This window comes from Nicotiana tomentosiformis, chromosome 12 (assembly GCF_000390325.3).
Source record: "Nicotiana tomentosiformis chromosome 12, ASM39032v3, whole genome shotgun sequence".
In the NCBI taxonomy this organism is placed as follows: domain Eukaryota; kingdom Viridiplantae; phylum Streptophyta; class Magnoliopsida; order Solanales; family Solanaceae; genus Nicotiana; species Nicotiana tomentosiformis.
Genome location: NC_090823.1, coordinates 24,358,103 through 24,377,038, shown reverse-complemented (window position 1 = coordinate 24,377,038; position 18,936 = coordinate 24,358,103). Strand labels below are relative to the sequence as shown.

Genomic DNA, 18,936 nt, shown 5'->3' with positions numbered 1-18,936 from the left:
GTATTTTTGAAGAACTCATACAACACTGTTTGAAGTGTTTATTCTTGATATGAGCAAGACAACTAACTGAGTTGAGATTGTGGTAAGTAATGTCGGAATACTCTTAGGAACTCTATCTCCCAAGGTAATTGATTGTTTGTATCACTTCTTATAATATTAGGTCAAATTGACTAATGTTCAAGTATAAGTAATCTCCCTAGTGTTCGAATTATGAGGTATGAGAACTCAAACACTTGAATCATAATTGGACAGTCCCGACTATAATAGTACTTGATAGGATAGCTAGTTTCGATGTTGATGGACTTTCAAATGGTCCAATTCCAACATAGGGACGGTACCAGAGCTCTTTTTATCAAATATTATTTACTCTGGCCGGAAACTACGGAGGTTCCAAAATATTGTCGAGGATCATGCCATATCTTGATTTGAGCTATTCATACTAGCTTTGATGAGTTTTCGATTTAAAGCCTTATTATCGGAGTAATTTTTACTGCTTTCTTTATAAATTTCTCGCATCATATATTTTGTTTGTCTTGTCCATGTGACATTTTAGCTTTGGGACCCTTGAATATTCTCAAATATAACTCTCCTTCAACAAGGCAGTACGAGATGAGACACACTCAAAGTTGTCGAAAGCGTGCTTGTCTGTGGGTAAAGTTCTATTCTACAAGTAATCAATGAATTTATTATGCCAAAATTAAATTACTCGAACTTACCTCATTTTCATTCTAATTGATGATAGATCAGGGATCGCCCAAATAAGGGATGACTCGATCCCGAGATTGTTTGACCCAAAAATGATATTTCTCAATAAGAGCCCAGAGTTGCTTCTGGAGTCGGTGATATCAGTAGTTGATCTTTGACTAGCACATCCGACTCGATTTTCTTGGGCTGCATAGTTTTCTTGGATCTGATCAATCATTAAACCAATATTTTTGCTCTGAGTCCCCTAGCTAATTCAAGCCCTATAGCATGTGCTTAATACTCATATTTGTTGTTAGTAATAAAATAACTTTTATGAATTATTTAACTACTTTTCCTAATAGGCATTAAGTATTGTCTCTAACTCGAGACTTTTAATACTTGTGGACCTAATTGTGTAGAAGGTCCAAATTTCGAGTTTATCCCAAAAATAACATATAATTTCTTTTCAACTTCGGGTAATATGTTCAAGCTAAGATTAATCATGAAATATGCTAAACTTGTGATTTTATAGTCGTACGTGGTTGATAAATAATATCATATTTCCTAAGTTCGACTACTCATTTAGCTAGCCTTCCTGACATTTCACGTTTATGCAAAATATTGAGTAATGAAAATATAGTGACTACGGGAATTGAATGACATTGAATATAAAGCCTTAGATTTAGGGCAGCTGCAATTAATGCCAAACTTCTCAAAATATAGATATGTAGTTTCCGTATCTAAGAGCATTTTATAATAGATGGGAGAATGTGTACCTTTATCTTGTTGAATTAAGATTGCATTTACCGAGACATCCGAGACAATTTGGTATACCAACAATCATCTTTCTCGTCGGAATTTTGAAAGTAATAATGGGTTGATGTTTGTTAGCGAGTCCAAATGATTCGAATTTTCTGACTAAACCGACCTTTCGAAGTTTTGTAACTTTATCTTTTATTATTTAACTCCAGTTTCTTCTTTTGCTCGACCGGATTATACCGCGGGTCAATATTGAGCATACAAACTATTATCTCCGGTGGTATACCTGTTATGTTAGCATGGGGGGCAAGTAAAGTAATTTGCGTTAGCACGTAAAATTTTAATCAACTTACCTTTAAATTCGATGTCGAGACGCGACTAACGTAAACCTTCCTATTTGGGAAGTCAATAATAGTTTCTAGTTCTTCAGCATTTGACCTTGTGGCTTCTAATTTCTTCGGTTAAATGATTATTTCCGAAAATATTTGTCTGATTGTTCATGGTTATTAATGAACCTTCTTCCTCGTAATCTTTAATTATTCATCTCGCAACTATCTTTTCTTTTCCATTTGTCAAGTGCGGTATCTTTGTAAGCAATTCCCTGGGTGTTTTACCCATGCTTTTTCTAACCTTTATTTTTCTCCTGTGGAATTTTATAATTTTGTAAGGTGATTCCTTACCTGTTTGGGAAGGTCCGGGTCTTTTTCAGCATGTGAAGAAAATCTCGTATCTCTTTGCTCAGACCTTTTTTTTCGATTTCTGCGTGTAGATTCGGATCACCCAAGAACCACTCTGTTGGGTCTTCGAACCTATTTTTGACTTTCGATTGAACCTCTGTGCCTTCCTTTATTTGAAGCTCAGTGCTGTAACAGTTATAAATATTATTCTCGTGGGATGGTTGGATATTCTCGGAGGTGTTCTATATGCACGTTCTGTTCCTTGATCTGTTTCTGTAAAGTTAGAACTAAATTTGCAAGTTAAAATTACCTGATGTATCTAAACCTTATGTTTCGGTACTGTTTGGCGCAGATTCTTTTTAATCAGTTCAGGCTACTAATAGTTGCGGTACCAATATACCAATGTACATTCTCCATTTTTATCTGCTTGTTGCTTACTTATCATTATCATGGCTATTATTCCCTTTTTATCATGATAAAGTCATCTCCAACTTGGTTGTCCTCAACTGTGTTGATTGACAAATTTCGGCCATGAAGAAGGTTTAAACTGAAAACAAGTGAATATTAACAAAAATTGGTAGTATCTTTGGATGAATAGCAAATTTGCTTGAGTTCCCGGTAACGGAACCAAAATGTTTAACCCAAAAAATAGTTTTCAAGGTCAAAGCAATAATTTTATATGACGGGCCACCACTACAATATTATGCATTTACAGCTACAAAATATATTGTAGCTGAATATGAAAATTCTGTGGCTAAACACTTTAGCCACAATATTTTTTTTCGTAGCATTCGTAGCAAGAAGTAGCGTAACTAAAAGTTAGCTACAGACTTTACATGGTTCGTGGCTAAGGACTAATATTTATTGCTACGAATATTTTTGGTATTGTAGCAATATTAACAGAACTTTTTTGCCACAAAATATATACCTATAGCAAAAACTCTTATTTTTTTGCCACGACAAATAAACTCTGTAGCAGTCTCTATGTTGTAGCCACAAGGTGTTTTATCGTGGCAAAATAATTAATTTGTTTGCTACGAAAATTTATATGTTGTGGCTATTTTTATACCTCAGTCTCGTGGCAACTGTTCTTTTATTTAGCTACGAGTTCAAAAATTTATAGCTATAATTGAAGTATTTGCCACAAACTTTTTGGTATGTAACTAAGAATTCATTCTTTTTGCCATAAAATATATAGAATTAAAGCTATCGTTTAATCATTTGCTACGGAAAGTTAAAAAATTAACCATCAATTATATATATATGTGTAGCCCCGAATTCTAAATTTCTATTGCTATAATTGAAGAATTTGCTTCAAAATAATTGGTCACAAGAATTTTATCCTGCAGCTAAAATTTCAAATATTTTAGATTCCAAAATAGATACATATAAGAATTGTTACAATGTAGCTAAGAACACGATACGCAAGTCTTCTACAACACCATCTTGCTTGAGACACAAAGTAGCATCGTCTTCTCCTTTCTCTCTTCCCTAAGTAGCACCGACTTAACTGCACCTTAGCTTTAGTCTTAACTTGTCATTGCTGCTCTAACTTGACAAATCTGCCTGTCAACGATAAAGTATTTTAACACATCAAAGCAAAAAATAACTGATCACATATGCAAGAGGTAGCCACTACATTGCTTCAAAAATTAATGAAGCAAAAGACATATTGCTTGCAAAGACTAAGAAGGCGGTACTGCAATTTAATTAACCTTAACCGAGTCGCATTAGTGCTTTCTAAGTTACAAATCACTTTGTAATTGGAGGCGGATCATGCTATCTGGCACTAGACTAAAATTTTAACTGAAATGGATTAATTATTTTTGGCTAAAAGATGTATTTTAGTCGGAGAAGGCAACATTTGACAATTGTATGAGTTCACTGAATATTTAACAGGTACAATTGAGTTTCAACTTCAATACAAAGATGCAAGTTCGATTAGTAAAAATATTAATAGAATATCAATAAGACAAGAAATATTTCTTGATAATTCTTTTACAAGAATTTTTAATATATAACAAAATAGAAAAGTAAAAAGCAACAAAAGAATTAAAAAAACCTGTAGACTTTTTAAACTTCTTAAAGGATCTTCATCACAATTTTCTAATGTTACTTTGCTGTTACAGTCCATGAACTATGGCTCCTCCCAAAATTACCACTTCAAAATCTTCAAATTTTCACTCACTATATATCAAAAATAGGGCAGAATATTAAATTGCTGAATAATTCGCAAAATTAAAACCAAAAATTCATGTCAAGTAGGTACGAGAAAACTCACAAACCGTAAAATATAGAGATACGAGCTTACCTCTTCTGCTCAAGAATAGCGAAGTTATGGGGTTCTCTCTCACTCTTCTTCTCTGTCGTTCTCGCATTTTTTAGTCTAACCATGGTTGAAGAAAGAATTGGGAAAGTGGGGGTGGGATTGGCGGCCGAAGAGATCAGAATGTAGTTTAGGTTTTGGTGATTTTGCTTTGGGCCAATTGCAATTGCTGTTTGTCATTCTTTTACTTGTTGTTATATACTCTATATTTCAATTTATGTGAACCTATTTCTTTTTTAATCCGTGCCAAAAAGAATTTATCTTTATGCAATAATTTATAGCCACACAAAATATATGTACCTCATTTTACACCACAAGTTCAAAAGTCTTCTTTTTTTTCTTAAACTCCGTGTCTAGTCAAATGAATTCACATAAATTGAAACGGAGGGAGTACTTATGTAATATATAAATTTTGCTTTCTTTTATTTTTTAATTAATACATCTTAATTCAGTAAATGCAAAGAAATGTAAGTGCTAACAATTATAAGTAAGAACACTACCTACGAAAATACAAAAAGAATAAATATATAATTTATGTCAAGTAACATAGAAAAAATAACTATTTGCATAAAATAAAGATATTCTAACTTAAGTTTTTCTTTAAAGTTTCTTTCATCCTATATGATATTGTTAGTAGTTTGTTATATACTCCTATTTTTATTATATTAGATTCGTATTTTAGTGTTTAATTAGATTTATAAAAAAGATTATGCTTATTCAAATTGAATATAATTAGTGATCAATGTAAATAATTACAAGCACAAAGTTACTGTATAATTACATTTTTTTAAATTATATTAGAAAATCACAAGTACTACTTAGTTTGATATGAATTATTATATACTAGTTAATTATTTATAAACTCATTTATCAAGCAATATTAAATTCTCAAATTTTTGAAAGACAAGATCCTCTTTCTGTATACGAATTATATTAAATTCTTAATTCTTTGATTCAGTAATATAAATAATTTATTGTACAATGTAGTTAGTACAAGATTATAGTTGTTTAAATTTGATATAATTTGTCATGCACATAATTGTGGGATATAATTCCATTTTTTTTTTAATTATAATTGAAACTTATACCGTCAGACTTCTCTATAATAACATCCTTATACAACAACCACTCACTATAAAAGTCAAGTTTTTCTCATATCCGATTTTTATGTTATGTTATAATATGTATCCCTCTATAACGATATTTCACTATAGCAACAAAAAAAATATTGGAACAAAAGAAGTCGTTATAGAGAGGTTTGAGTGTACGTAAGACTTATTTAATAATAATTATAATATAATCAATTTTTCTATGGACTTGGATGTCAACCACATTATATGAAACTCTTAATTCTTAGTGTAACTATATATAGTAAAATTAAATACTTATACCCCCTATATTATGAAAATCCTAAGGTTACACTTCCTCTTAGGTATATCCATAACTAAATGTATATTAAAATATACTTATTAAAAAAATTAAATTTTTAAATAAAAAGTTCTACGTATTATTTTTATAAAATTTAATAGAGAAGATAAATATTATTGTTGAAAATTTTTATTCACGCGTTTGATTAAATATAAATTGCTTAATAAGGTATGCAACTATTAGTGAAAATTTCTTAAATTTTAAACATGTAAGTTATCTGTATTTGTAATTAAATATAAAATTCTTATTACATATGAATAACTCAATTTTATTTTAGTTTGTTTATTTATTGAACCGCTGAAAAATTATCTTAAGTTTGTTGTATGCTATTTTATTTGTGTATGATTTTCATTATATGAGAGGCTTACATATTTTTAGAAGAAAAAAAAAAGAATAGTTTCATTATAGTTAAAGACTTTTGGATGATAAAACTATTTTGTCAAATATATAACAATTCTGGTTATCTAATTAAGTATTTTGGGTTCATTTCATGTTTAAGAGTTAAGAAAGATGCATATTTCATAAAATATTTATTATCCTTTTTAATCAACTGCATGAATAAATATTTTCAACAAAAATGTTTACCCTCTTTTTAAAATTTTATAAAAATAAGTATATGAATAATGCTATAATTGTAATTTATTATTTAACAGTTTTATTTTAATAAACGTAGTTATACATTTACCTCATAGAGGTGTAAGTGTATGATTTTTAAAATATAGGGGAAGTAAGTTTAATTTTAAAATAAAACAGATGTATCTAAAAATTGATTGATATTGCAATGATTAAACCTAAAAATTAAAATGAATAATAAAGTTAGCAATAGAAGTTTCGTTTATAGATCTTCTGCTATATGTTAGTACAAAAACTGGCAACAAATTTTATTTTTCGTCGCAAACCTGTCGCTATTTTACTATACTTTTTTTAGTTTAATTTTTATTCTATTTAAATTAAATTTTAAGATTGAAGATATTTTTCATTTTAATCTTTCTTATTTAGAAGTTAATTAATTCTTCAAGTTATATACATTGTTGTTTTTCCAAATTTCTATATGAAATTATTTTTTTATAACCGCATATAATTTTTAGACTAACTCTTGTCATGACTTTCATAGTCGAAGTAAAAGAATTCTTCTACAAATTGTTTTGCAGCTAATTTATTATAGTTAACATATTATTACTTCAATGATAACCTCAAATCTATGACAATATATATAGTTATGGTCAATTATGAAAGGTAATTGTCTACTATTTATTTTGTCATGACAAATAATTGGAACTATTAAGCTAACTATTTGTATCATTTTTTTTTTTAACTTGAAGCAAAAACATCAATTAACTACAAGATTGTGTTTTAACTGATTTAATGTGACTAAAATGTTATTATTGCTACACGAAACTTAGAGTCGTTGCAAAAACTTATGAATACCTATAAAATTTCACCACAACAATAAATATGTGGCTATATCATTTATGACAAATAATTATAGTTATTAAGCCGATTATTGGCACGATTTATTTAAAAATTGAAGCAAAATTGTTTGCTCAACTACAACATTTTAATTTAAATAATTTATTGTGACAAAAAAATTTATTTTGCTACAGTAAGTTTCAGCATGTGACAAAAACTATTGATTAGCTATTAAAGTTTATCATTCTATATTATTTTGTCATGACAAATAAGCGTAGCTATTAAGCCAACTATTGCCATAATATTTTATAACTTGAAGCAAAAATATTTATTTAGCTACAACAATTTGTTTCAAAAAAATTATTGTGGCTAAAAGTATACTATTGCTACAGTAACGTTTAAATCGTGGCAAAACTTATGATTAGCTATGAAATTTTACTATAGCAATAAGTTTGTAGCTGTTTAGGTAGTTATTGCCACGAAAATTAGTAATTATAGCAAAAATAATGAATTAGCTTTGTAAATTTAGTTTTGTGGCTAAGAAATTTTAAGAATTTATAAATAGCCACGAAATTCTAATTTTTGTGGCTATTATTAAGTAATAGCTACGAAATTTAGATTTGTAGCTTAGCTTTCATAGCTACAAATACATTTTGTTGTAGTGCACGAGTAACCGATTCAATCCGAAAGATTTAAATTTTCATTAATAAAATGTCATAGAGAAGTGGAAAATAAATTCAATGACAGATAATATAATAAAAATAAATCAGAGACGAAATAATTCTTATTGAATGATAGGATGTTAAGCCGAACATAGCTTGAAGGGCCGAACTATGACTAACTTGGGAGCAAGATGCTATGATTTATAATGTATATAATTGTAGATAAGAAAATTAGATTCCCTCGTGGTGATAAAAGTGTGTCTATTTATAGGGCTAAATCTAAATAACCATTCTCCTTGAATTATGGGTCCATTATGAGCATTTACTCAATCCATCTGTTACTTTTGGAAGACTTGTAACATCTGTGTAAATGCTAGAATTCCGTAACTGATGAGTTAATTCCATAACCGATGAGTTAATTCTGTAACTGATGAGTCAATCCCGTGCCTGTTGAGTCAATCCCATGCCTGTTGAGTCAATCACGTGCCTGTTGAGTCAATCTCATGCCTGTTCAGTCAATCCTGTACCTGTTGAGTCAATCTCGTAATTGATTGCCCTGTTCTGACCGTTACAACCATTTATTGCATTTATTGTATGTTACATAGTTGATTTGTAATTGATGGCATGATGATGGTAAATCCCATGTAATCCAGGATTAATTGATTCTTTCCTCATATATAATTATGAGTTATTTATTCTCCTGTAACTGATCTGGAGCTATTCTATGATGGTCAGTTCCGAGACTAACAGATACGGTACGAGTATGCTCGGTCCCGGGGTATTTCACATATCATCTCTACATGTCATTCTTCATTTTTCTCATAACTTTGCTGACATGTGTCGACATTTAATAGACTCAAGTGGCGAGTCTATTTTTCACTAATACACATGCACCGGAAGCTATGCCTCACGGAAGAAGGTGAACACAAAATGCACAGGAAGCTATGCCTCTCGCTCTGATCTCTTATATGGTTAAAGGTGAACACAAAATGCAATAGTCAAGCTATCATGTGCTGCTCTCAAGAATAGTTTCCCAATAAGCTTTCTTTTATATTTTTTTAAGTTGATGCATCTTTTTCTGTCGACCAGTTCCCTCAATTAGTGCTCTTAACATACCGAAATAGCACAAAATTAGTGTAATATCACTAATTAAGTATAATGGGAAATTTAACACAAAATACAACCAAAGAGCGATAAAAATAGGAGTAAATTAATAGCAAAATACATACAATATGCTCAACATCATGCAACTCAAATCAAAACAGGCATTTCATAAGTCATATAGCATTTGAAGAGTTAAAATATTCTTCAAATATTGCATATACGACCTTAGCCTTTTGTACATAACATCATATATCAAAAGTTTAATTGGGAGCACCTATTACGAAGAAATTTACTATAAACTATGATAAAAAGGTTTAATTTCCACTTTTAGACAAAAGACTCTTCGTGTCATTGATGTAAAGAAGGTTTAGTCCGTATCATACATTGATGTAAACAAGGTTTACTTTTTTCTCCTAAACACTCGTAGACATTAGCATATACATTGTAGTGTCTTTTCAGAGCTCTTAAGATTCATAGCGAACTTCAATGAGAGTTTCTCTTGAAGCAATAACGTGTTGATCTAGTCTCCACCGGAGCCATAAAGGACTTCTAAATTGATTCGTTTGTGCCGATAAGTCCCAATTGCATCATAAAAATAGTTCTTTCGTATACCTATAGTAACTATTGTCACTTCCTTTTTTATTTTGATAATTTCTGCGATTAGATGGATTATATATATATTTACACAGATACCTCGATGATTTCGCTCGCTAATACATAGAGTCCAATAAGTATATCTTGCGTTGGTACGGAAATGGGATCCCCAATAGCCGGAGACAAGATTCATATAAAAAAACACAAGTAAACAGGCCTCTACTTGAGCCGCCGTATCTTATATCTCGCATAATACCTATACTCCATATGTATGCCTCACTCTGTAGCAAATCATAGAGCAGATTTTAACCTTTACATACGCTTCAAAAGTAACCATTAAAATTCCGTAAACTATAACTAAGGAAATTACTTAAAATTTACTCTTAAATTACGAAGCTATTACAGGTTAGGGAAGAGAGGGGTAAGCAAGGAAGGGTGAGATGGAGCATTGACGGGAGAGGGGGTGGATGAGGACCGGGGAAAGGGGTGTTGCTTAAGGGCATGGGATGCCGGATGGGGGAGAGGCTGGGCTAAGGGTGGGGGATAGGGTGAGGGTCTTTCAACCCTCTCGGCCCCCACCCTATCCTCAATCCACCCCGACCACCTTGTCCACTACTTGCCTACCCCTATAATGCCCCAGCCACCCAACTCCCCTAGCTCACCCCGTCCTTGGCCCTGGCTCCCCCTCCTTTGCCCCCGAACCCCCACCTACCTCTTACTTCAACCACTGGGCACCGAAACATCCCACGCCCCGATGAACACCCTCCCCCAAATCTTCTACCCCCGCCTCTCCCAACACCACCTCAACCCATCCCCCTCTCTCGGCCCTTCTCCACCCCTTTCTCCCCTACCCTACAGTAACTTGGTATTCTAAGAGTAAACTTTAAGTTATTTTCTTATTTATAGTTTATTAAATTTTAGTGATTATTTTTTAAATGGGTAATTATGAAATATATTCATATAATATATATGTGTATATTTATTATTAGAAATATTATTTATATACATATAATGTATGAGATAAGGATTAGTTAAGTGGTTAGCCAGTCTAATTTTGTAAGACTTTCTCCAAGGGATAAGACAGATGAGCGGTCAATTATCACTAGGCATTATGCTAACCAAGTTCACTCTCTACTTATGTGCAGATCCATCCACTAGTACTATAGCTTAGCCTCGTTGATCTTGTTCAATACATATTAAGAGTTCCATAGAGCCGAGCCTTCCATAATTGGATCGTGGAGCAGCTTCTACTCTATATTTTATGTTATATTTTTGGATTTTAGCAAGTACTCTTGTGCTTAAATTTTAGATGCTCATTAGACTCTGGATTAGTGGGGTGTGGTTGGTTTTAAACTTCGTATCGCATGTTAAGGATTTCACTGTTGTTTCAGTTTGTTTATATCTATTTATGGATATGTTATTATGTTTCTCTTATTGTTAAGTTGTTCATCGTTATATTTCACCTAGTCGACATTAGCTTGTTGAGTGTCATGTTGCGCCCTTATTTTGGGTCATGACAAAGCCTAACATTCTCCGGCCTCGGATACCCCTTGACCACATCCCCTACCCTAGGACTACCATCTAATCCCCCCATCCCTACCACCAACCCCCTGTACCATCCCACCAACCCCTGCCACCCTTCCCCTACCCATTCTGGGCCTAAACCTTGATCTTTGGATGTCAAACTTCGAGTACAACCCAAAAACTCCGATACCTGACCACAACCCCTGAACCCCAACACCCGACCTCTAACCCCTGACCTCGACCCTTGAACTTGATATTCAACCTTGAACCCCATCCTGCGATCCTATACACTCAATCCACGGACCTCGACCTTTGACTAAGACCCCCGACCCACTAATCCGATCCTCGACTCTCGATCCCCAACTCAAGACCTTTGACCCTTGGACCCCAATACTAGACCTCGACCCTTGTATCCTGACCCTAGATCCCAGATCACTGATTTTGGACCCTGAACACAATACTTGAACCTCGATCCCCATCCCCCGGATCCCACCCACCCTATTCCCCATAGTATTTGCCTAGGTTATCCATTTCCCACAGTGTTTGCCTGGAAATTTATATGTAAATGCTCTTGGGCCAATATTTCTGCCTACAAACCAAACTACCAGACAAGAAGTAAGAAAATTACTAATTTTCCGAAAATATATTTGGGCGAATCACATTTTTCTTCATACCAAACACACCCTTAATTTTCCTTTTTCTCTATATATGATCTAAACTCCACCAGTCTTACCTAGATTTGAACATTTGATTCTATTTTTATCATATTCAATTACCTCTTTATTTGCCACTGTGATATTTTGTTGTTTTATACTTCAATGCCACACAAGAAAAGGTAATTTGTGTGGTGTATAATTTTTTGTGTGCACAGATTATAGAAGGATCTGGTTCTACGAGTTCCTTACACTACAGTTGCGGAATAATAAATGCATAAAGTAAAGAACACAAGTATTTTTACGTGGAAAACACCGGCTCTAAAGGTTAAAAAAAACCACGACCTACTTTCCAGTAAGATCTTTTTCAATACTTTACTAAATCACTGAGTCAAACAACAACGTTTACAAAACTCTTGTAAACCTAAGAATTACCTATAACCTGTAACGACCTAGTCGGTTGTTTTGAGTATCATAACCTCATTTTCCCATTTATTGCTTATTTTATCTTAGTTTGTTATTATTTGACTTATCGCGGTAGTTGGTTTAGTTCCGAGGATGTTTCAGAATGAGTTGGGATACTTAGTCCAAGGGTTGGAAGCCTAAGTTGGGAGAGTTGACCGGATGTTGACCTATGTCTAAATAACTCTGGAATGGCATTTTAGTGGTTCTTATAGATCTATATAGTAAGTTTAGACTTAGAAGTATGTCCGGATATTAATTTGAAGATCCGTAGGTCGTTTTGGCCTGAATTGGCAAAAGGTGAAAAATATGAAGTTTGGAGAGTTGAGAAGCTTGACAGAGAGTTGACTTTATTGTTATCGGGCTCAGATTTTGGTTCCAGAAGTGGAATAGGTTCATTGTGTTATTTATGACTTATGTGCAAAATTATAGGTCAATCGGAGTTGGTTTGATAGGTTTCGGCATCGATTGTAGAAGTTGGAAATCCATTAGTTTCAATAGGATTGAATTGGGGTGTGATTCATGTTTTTGGTGTTATGTGGTATGATTTGAAGCCTCGACTAAGTTCGTAATGTGTTTTAGGACTTGTTGGTATGTTTGGATGGGGTCTTGGGGGGCCTCGGGTGTGATTCAGATGTAATTCGATTGAAGTTTGGACTTGAGGAAAATTCTCAAGACTTTCAGGTTTGGTGCGATCACACCTGCGAAGAATTTGTCGCAGGTGCGTGACCGCAGAAGCGACCATGGGGTCGCAGGAGTGGTCCTAGGTGTGTTGGGAAGTGATCGCATGTGTGAGTAGTTTTCCGCATCAGCGAGCCAGCAGATGCGACGAGTCTCCGAAGATGCAGATTTTGATAGGTGGGACTGGACACGCAGAAGCGGATTGGAATCCACAGACGCAGATGTGCAGGAGCGAAGAAGGGACCGCAGAAGCGGTCTCGTATGTGCGTATATTGGGCCGCAGGTGTGGCTGGTCAAGTGCTTAAGTGATTTTTGCATAAGCGGAGCTACAGGTCGGGCTGGTGAGTTTTGAGGTGCGGACTAAGGCAATATTTAGAGAGGTTTTCACCTAGGTTGAAGAGGTAAGTGATTTTTGATCACTTGTATCCATGTGTATTTTGATTACCCATTGATTATTTCACCTATTTACCATGAATCTAAGTTGGAATTTGGGGACTTTTTACCCATGTATCGGAGTGTAAGATTGGAGGGTCGATTTATGGTAGGAATTGGATGATTTTGGTATGGTTGGACTCGTTATTGAATGAGTGTTCGAATTTTGTAAATTTTGTCGGGTTCTGAGACATGGGACCAGGGTTCACTTTTGGGTTGACTTTTTGACTTTGGGTAAAGATCTTAGCTTTATCATTTGGAATCAATTCCTACAGCTTTTATTGATAGTATTATGTTATTTTTTGGTTAGATTAGAGCCTTCTGAAGATTGATATGCGTGGTAAGGGCTTGCTAGCAGAGTGATTTGATTTACTTAAGGTAAGTATCTTATCTAAACTCGGTTGAGACATTAGTTGCCTTAATTATTATGATAGCTATGTGCTATTGGGTGCGCACATGCGTGGGATTGAACCCATGCGCGGGCACCGAGGTTATTTATTAATGTTCGGGTTGTGCTCAGGCTCTTATAAGCCTAGAATTTGACTGTTAAACCTTAAGCTATGATTCTTCGCACATTTGTGACAATGTTGCAAATATTTGGTCCATGTTTGAGGCTACATAGGGGTTTAATTTCTGAATGAACTGATAAATGTTATTCTTTGATGACACTTGCTGGTTTGAGCTATGATAGTACACTTTAGCATATCGTTTATACCAATCCAGGGGCATAGAATTTGTTATCCACTCGTTTCATACATATATACTTGTTCATTTTCTCCTGTATGATGTGATTGGACTGGGTGCCTATGACCACGCCGGGCGTATTGTGTTGTTATGTTTGTTACCACGTCGGGCGGATTGTACTGTTATGCATGTGACCATGTCGGGTGGGTTATGATATTGAGCTTGAATTAGCCGTACTTGCGTGTGGATATGGATCCGTCCCCCTATGGTAACCTTCTCATGTTTCTCTCTTGATGGTGTACACACGTTTATTGAGAATACTGATCAGCAACAGATACGGAAAAGTTGAGGAAAAAACTAGCCAGTGTTTTGTTGGAATTTGCATTTCATCTTTACTTGTAATTTCCTTAATCATTTATCTGATTTAACTGCATATCATCTCTATATGTCAAGATATTGACTGAGTAGGGTATTTGAGAATCTGTACACATACACACACGGATGTTTTCTTACTGAACTTTATGATTTGAATTCCAAATATCGTTCTGTATCAGGTTAAAGGATGAAACTACACAGGTGATAGCTAGTATCATTTTAATTTGTTTTTCTCTTACCTTGTCGTGTTTATTTACCACACGTATTGAGTACATTGGATCAGTTATACTCATACTGCACTCTGCACTTAATTGTGCATATCCAGGTATGGGGATCAGTTATCAACAGTAGGCGTTTTTGTTGGACTATCTGCTAGAGGCGAGGTAGAGTTGCATCCTTGGTCGCAGTTTGACTTGTCTTTTTCTTTCTTACTATTTTTACAGTTCAGGCAGTGTATTTATTGTTTCGTTTCAGACTTGTATTCCATTGTAGAAGCTCATGACTCTGTACCTACCAGTTTTCTCAGGATTTACTTTGTATTAGTAGTTTTATTGTATTGAGACCTCACACTTATGCTATTTTTATAAATTTTGTTATTTTGTTGCCTTCGTTATCATGTTTCGACTTTCCTAGATAGTGTGTTAGGCTCTATCACAACGGGTAGGGATTTTGTGTCATGATAAGTTAGTATCAAAGCTCTAGGTTCATAGGTATTACGAGTCATGAGTAGGTTTAGTAGAGTCTTATGGATCGATATGGAGACATCTTTACTTATCTTTGAGAGGCTACCGAACCTTTAGGAAACTTCACTTTCTTGTATTCTTGTCATGCGGATTTAATAATTCCGGAAAAAACTAAACTTCTATTATTCTATTCCCTCATAGATGGTGAGGTAACGTGCTACCGGATTGGGCGGACGGCCACCAGTACCACCAGCTAGGTCCGCGAGACGCTGGGGCCGCAGTAGAGGCCGGGGTGAAGCTCGTATAGCAGCACCTGTGGAGCCACCAGTTTCTCCAGCTCAGGAGCTGTCACGACCCAAAATCCCACTAGTCATGATGGCACCTAATCCAACCCATTAGGTAAGCCAATTACCAACTATCCAATTCCAATAAAATTAATTAAAAGAAAATATCTAAAACCAATACATTTCCCCAATAAGTGGTAGTACAAATCATGAGCTTCTAAGAATAGAGTTTACAAAGCGGAAATGAAATAAATACATAGTCTGTTTGAATAGTACATAAATAGAGCTTTTATAAATCTAAGGCTACCATGAACAAGAGGCAGCCACGGAAGGAACACAGGTATATCTTCAGATCCGGAAACCATCGAGCACAACAACAACATCAGCCAACATCTGCACGCAATGTGCAGAAGTGTAGTATCAGTACAACCGACCCCATGTACGGAGTAAGTAACAAACCTAGCCTTAGGTTAAAAGTAGTGACGAGCTTCTACCAAAGTCGGGTCTAAAACCGCTAGTCCACAACAGTCCATAACAATAAAAAAGAAAATAATACCAGAAGTAACTCAGAGATAAAATGCTCAACTAAATCATGATTTCAAAGATAGTTCTTCCTTTCAAGTACATCAGTGAAAACCCAAATCGTTTACCGAAGTTGCCGAAAATATGAATTAGTTTGAAAACAATAATTTTTCCCAAAACTCCTTTCAATAATAAATGGGATGTTTCATTTTTCCTTCCAGATAACCCGTGTAAAAACAAATGCATCACTATGCCCATCTGTCAAAATATGTGAGAAATCATGAATGATGTGATGTTGTACAGCATGAGAAAAATACATCTATATGCCTGAATGTCATGCGTGCATGTCGATGCGATGCAATTCAGTGATAAAATCATAAACAGCCCCTCGGGAAGACCTCACAATCACTCGTAAACAACCCCTCGGGCATACCTCATCATCTCTCACGCCTTCCAGTCACTCAACACTCGGCACTCGACACTCGCATTCAGTAGGTCCATGCGCTCACTAGGTGTGTGTACAGACTCTGGAGGGGCTCCTTCAGCCCAAGCGTTATAATCTGCATGGACAACTCACGTGATATAATAATATATGTATCCGCACCGACAACTCACGTGCTGCACGAACAACTCACGTGCTATAATAATATCTGGATCCGCACGGATAACTCACGTGCTATAATAAAACATATAAGGCATGCTGCAGGCGGGCAGCCCCGATCTACATAATAATCCTCACAATCAGGCCCTCGGCCTCACTCAGTCATCAATCTCTTCAGTGTCTCGCTCATAGGCTCACAATGTCATAAAAATATAAAATAGCCCAAAAAATGATGATATGATGTATTAATAAATAACAACAGAGACTGAGATATGATATTAAATGAAATGAATATGACTGAGTATGAATTTTCAATTTAAAATAAATAATTCACACCAATATGACCTCTATGGGTCCCAATAATACTGGCACATAGTCTCTACATGATTTTTAATATGCTTTTCAGCTCAATTTCTTTAACACATAAAACTGCATGAAAATGCCAAGATTATTTGACTACAAAATTCCACAGAAATAATTATGTCATAATTTCTATAGTGCACACCCACACGCCCGTCACCTAGCATGCGCGTCACCTCCTAACAATTCACATAATACATATATTTAGGGTTCATACCCTCAGCTCCAAGATTAGAAGAGTTACTTACTTCGAACAAGCCAAATCCAATGTCGAGCAAGCTAAACAATGCTCTAGAAATTCCATTCTGCGTGTATCAGCTTCTGAACGGATCGAATCTACCACAATTAGTTTGATTCAGTCCACACAATTTGTAGGAATTAGTTCCATATCAAAGTACTAATACTTTTCCACAAAATCTGAAATTACACCCCAAACATCACCTGTGGGGCCCACATCTCAAAATCTAACGAAAATCACAAAATACGATAACCCATCCAATTACAAGTTCAACCATACTAATTTCACTCAAATCTGACTCCGAATCGGTATTCAAACTCGAAAAATTCGTTTTGTGGCATTATAGAAATTTCCTTCTATTTCTCTTGAAGATTCAATAATATTACACCAAAAATGAAGATTAATTCATGAAATATAACTACAAGGGAGTCAAGAACACTTACGCCAAGTTGGGTGGAAAAATTCCTCTCCAAAATCGCCCCAACTGAGCTCCAAAATGTCCAAAATGAGAAAAATCTCGGAACCCTTAATTTTAAACACTGCCAAGGCATTTCCGCACATGCGGTGCCTGGGCTCGCACCTGCGCATCCGCTTTGGCGGACAAAAATGCGCACCTGCGGAATGAGCCAGCCTTCCAAAGCCTCACATCTACGGCCCTTTCTCGCATCTGCGGGCTCACAGATGTGCATTCCCCTTCGCACCTGCGTTGGCCTCACACCAGCCCCAGTCCGCATCTGGGCCAACACCTTCGCACCTACGGCCTTACTACCCAGTTCCACACTTGGCCGCTTCTGCGACTGATTTCGCGCACATGCGGCTTTGCACCTGTGATCAAAAGTTTCGCAGGTGTCATCACACCAGTAGGCAACAATCTTAACATTTCCTAAAGTCCAAATTTGATTTGATAACCGTCCGAAACTCACCCGAGCCCCTTGGGACCCCGTTCGAACATACCGACAATTCCCATAGCATAACACGACCTACTCAAGGTCTTAAAACACACATAACAACATCGAAACGACGAATCACACCTCCATTCGAGACCATTGAACTTTGAAACCTTAAATTCTATAACTTGTGCCGAAACATATCAAATCACGTCCGATTGACCTCGAATTTTGCACACAAATCACATTTCACATTATGGACATATCCCAATTTCCAAAATCGGATTCCGACCCTGATATCAAAAGTCAACCCCCCGGTCAAACTTCCCAAAAATTCAACTTTCGACATTTCAAGCCAAATTCCACTACGTTCCTCCAAATAATATTCCGGACACGCTCCTAAGTCCAAAATTATCATACGGATCTATTGGAATTATCAAAGCTCCATTCCGGGGTAGTTGACACATAAGTCGACATTCGGTCACTATTTTAGCTTAAGCTTTAAACCTTGGAACTAAGTGTTCAAATTCATTCCAAAACCTCACCAGACCCGAACCAATTACCCCAGAAATTCACACAACAACTATAAAGTACAATTTGAGTAGTAAATGAGGAAGCGGGGTTGTAATACTCACAACGACCGGCCGGGTAATTACAGGAGCAGATACCAGATATGGTTGAGCCGGTGAGATATGCTCTGGCACCAGTTGTGCCCTTTGTGATTCCAGGCCTTTAAGAGGCTTTGGCCCAGATATTAACTATAAGAACTAGCCTTGCTTAGGTGGTTTCAATTCTGGTGGCATCAACCACTTCTTAGGGGGGAGGTGCTCCGACTCCCGCCACCCGTACTCAGAGCATGTGGCTCAGGTACTTCAAACACTGGGGTACTATCATCCCAGCCGGTTG

General features: G+C 35.5%; 1 long non-coding RNA gene across 1 annotated transcript; it reads right to left on the bottom strand.

Moving 5' to 3' along the window:
* Positions 1-3,388: 3,388 nt before the first annotated feature.
* Positions 3,389-4,616, bottom strand: LOC138903486 (uncharacterized). The gene is made up of 2 exons (XR_011412619.1): positions 4,432-4,616; positions 3,389-3,686 (listed from the first exon to the last, which is right to left on the bottom strand). It is a non-coding gene; the product is annotated as an uncharacterized lncRNA (long non-coding RNA).
* Between the last annotated feature and the right edge of the window lie 14,320 nt (positions 4,617-18,936).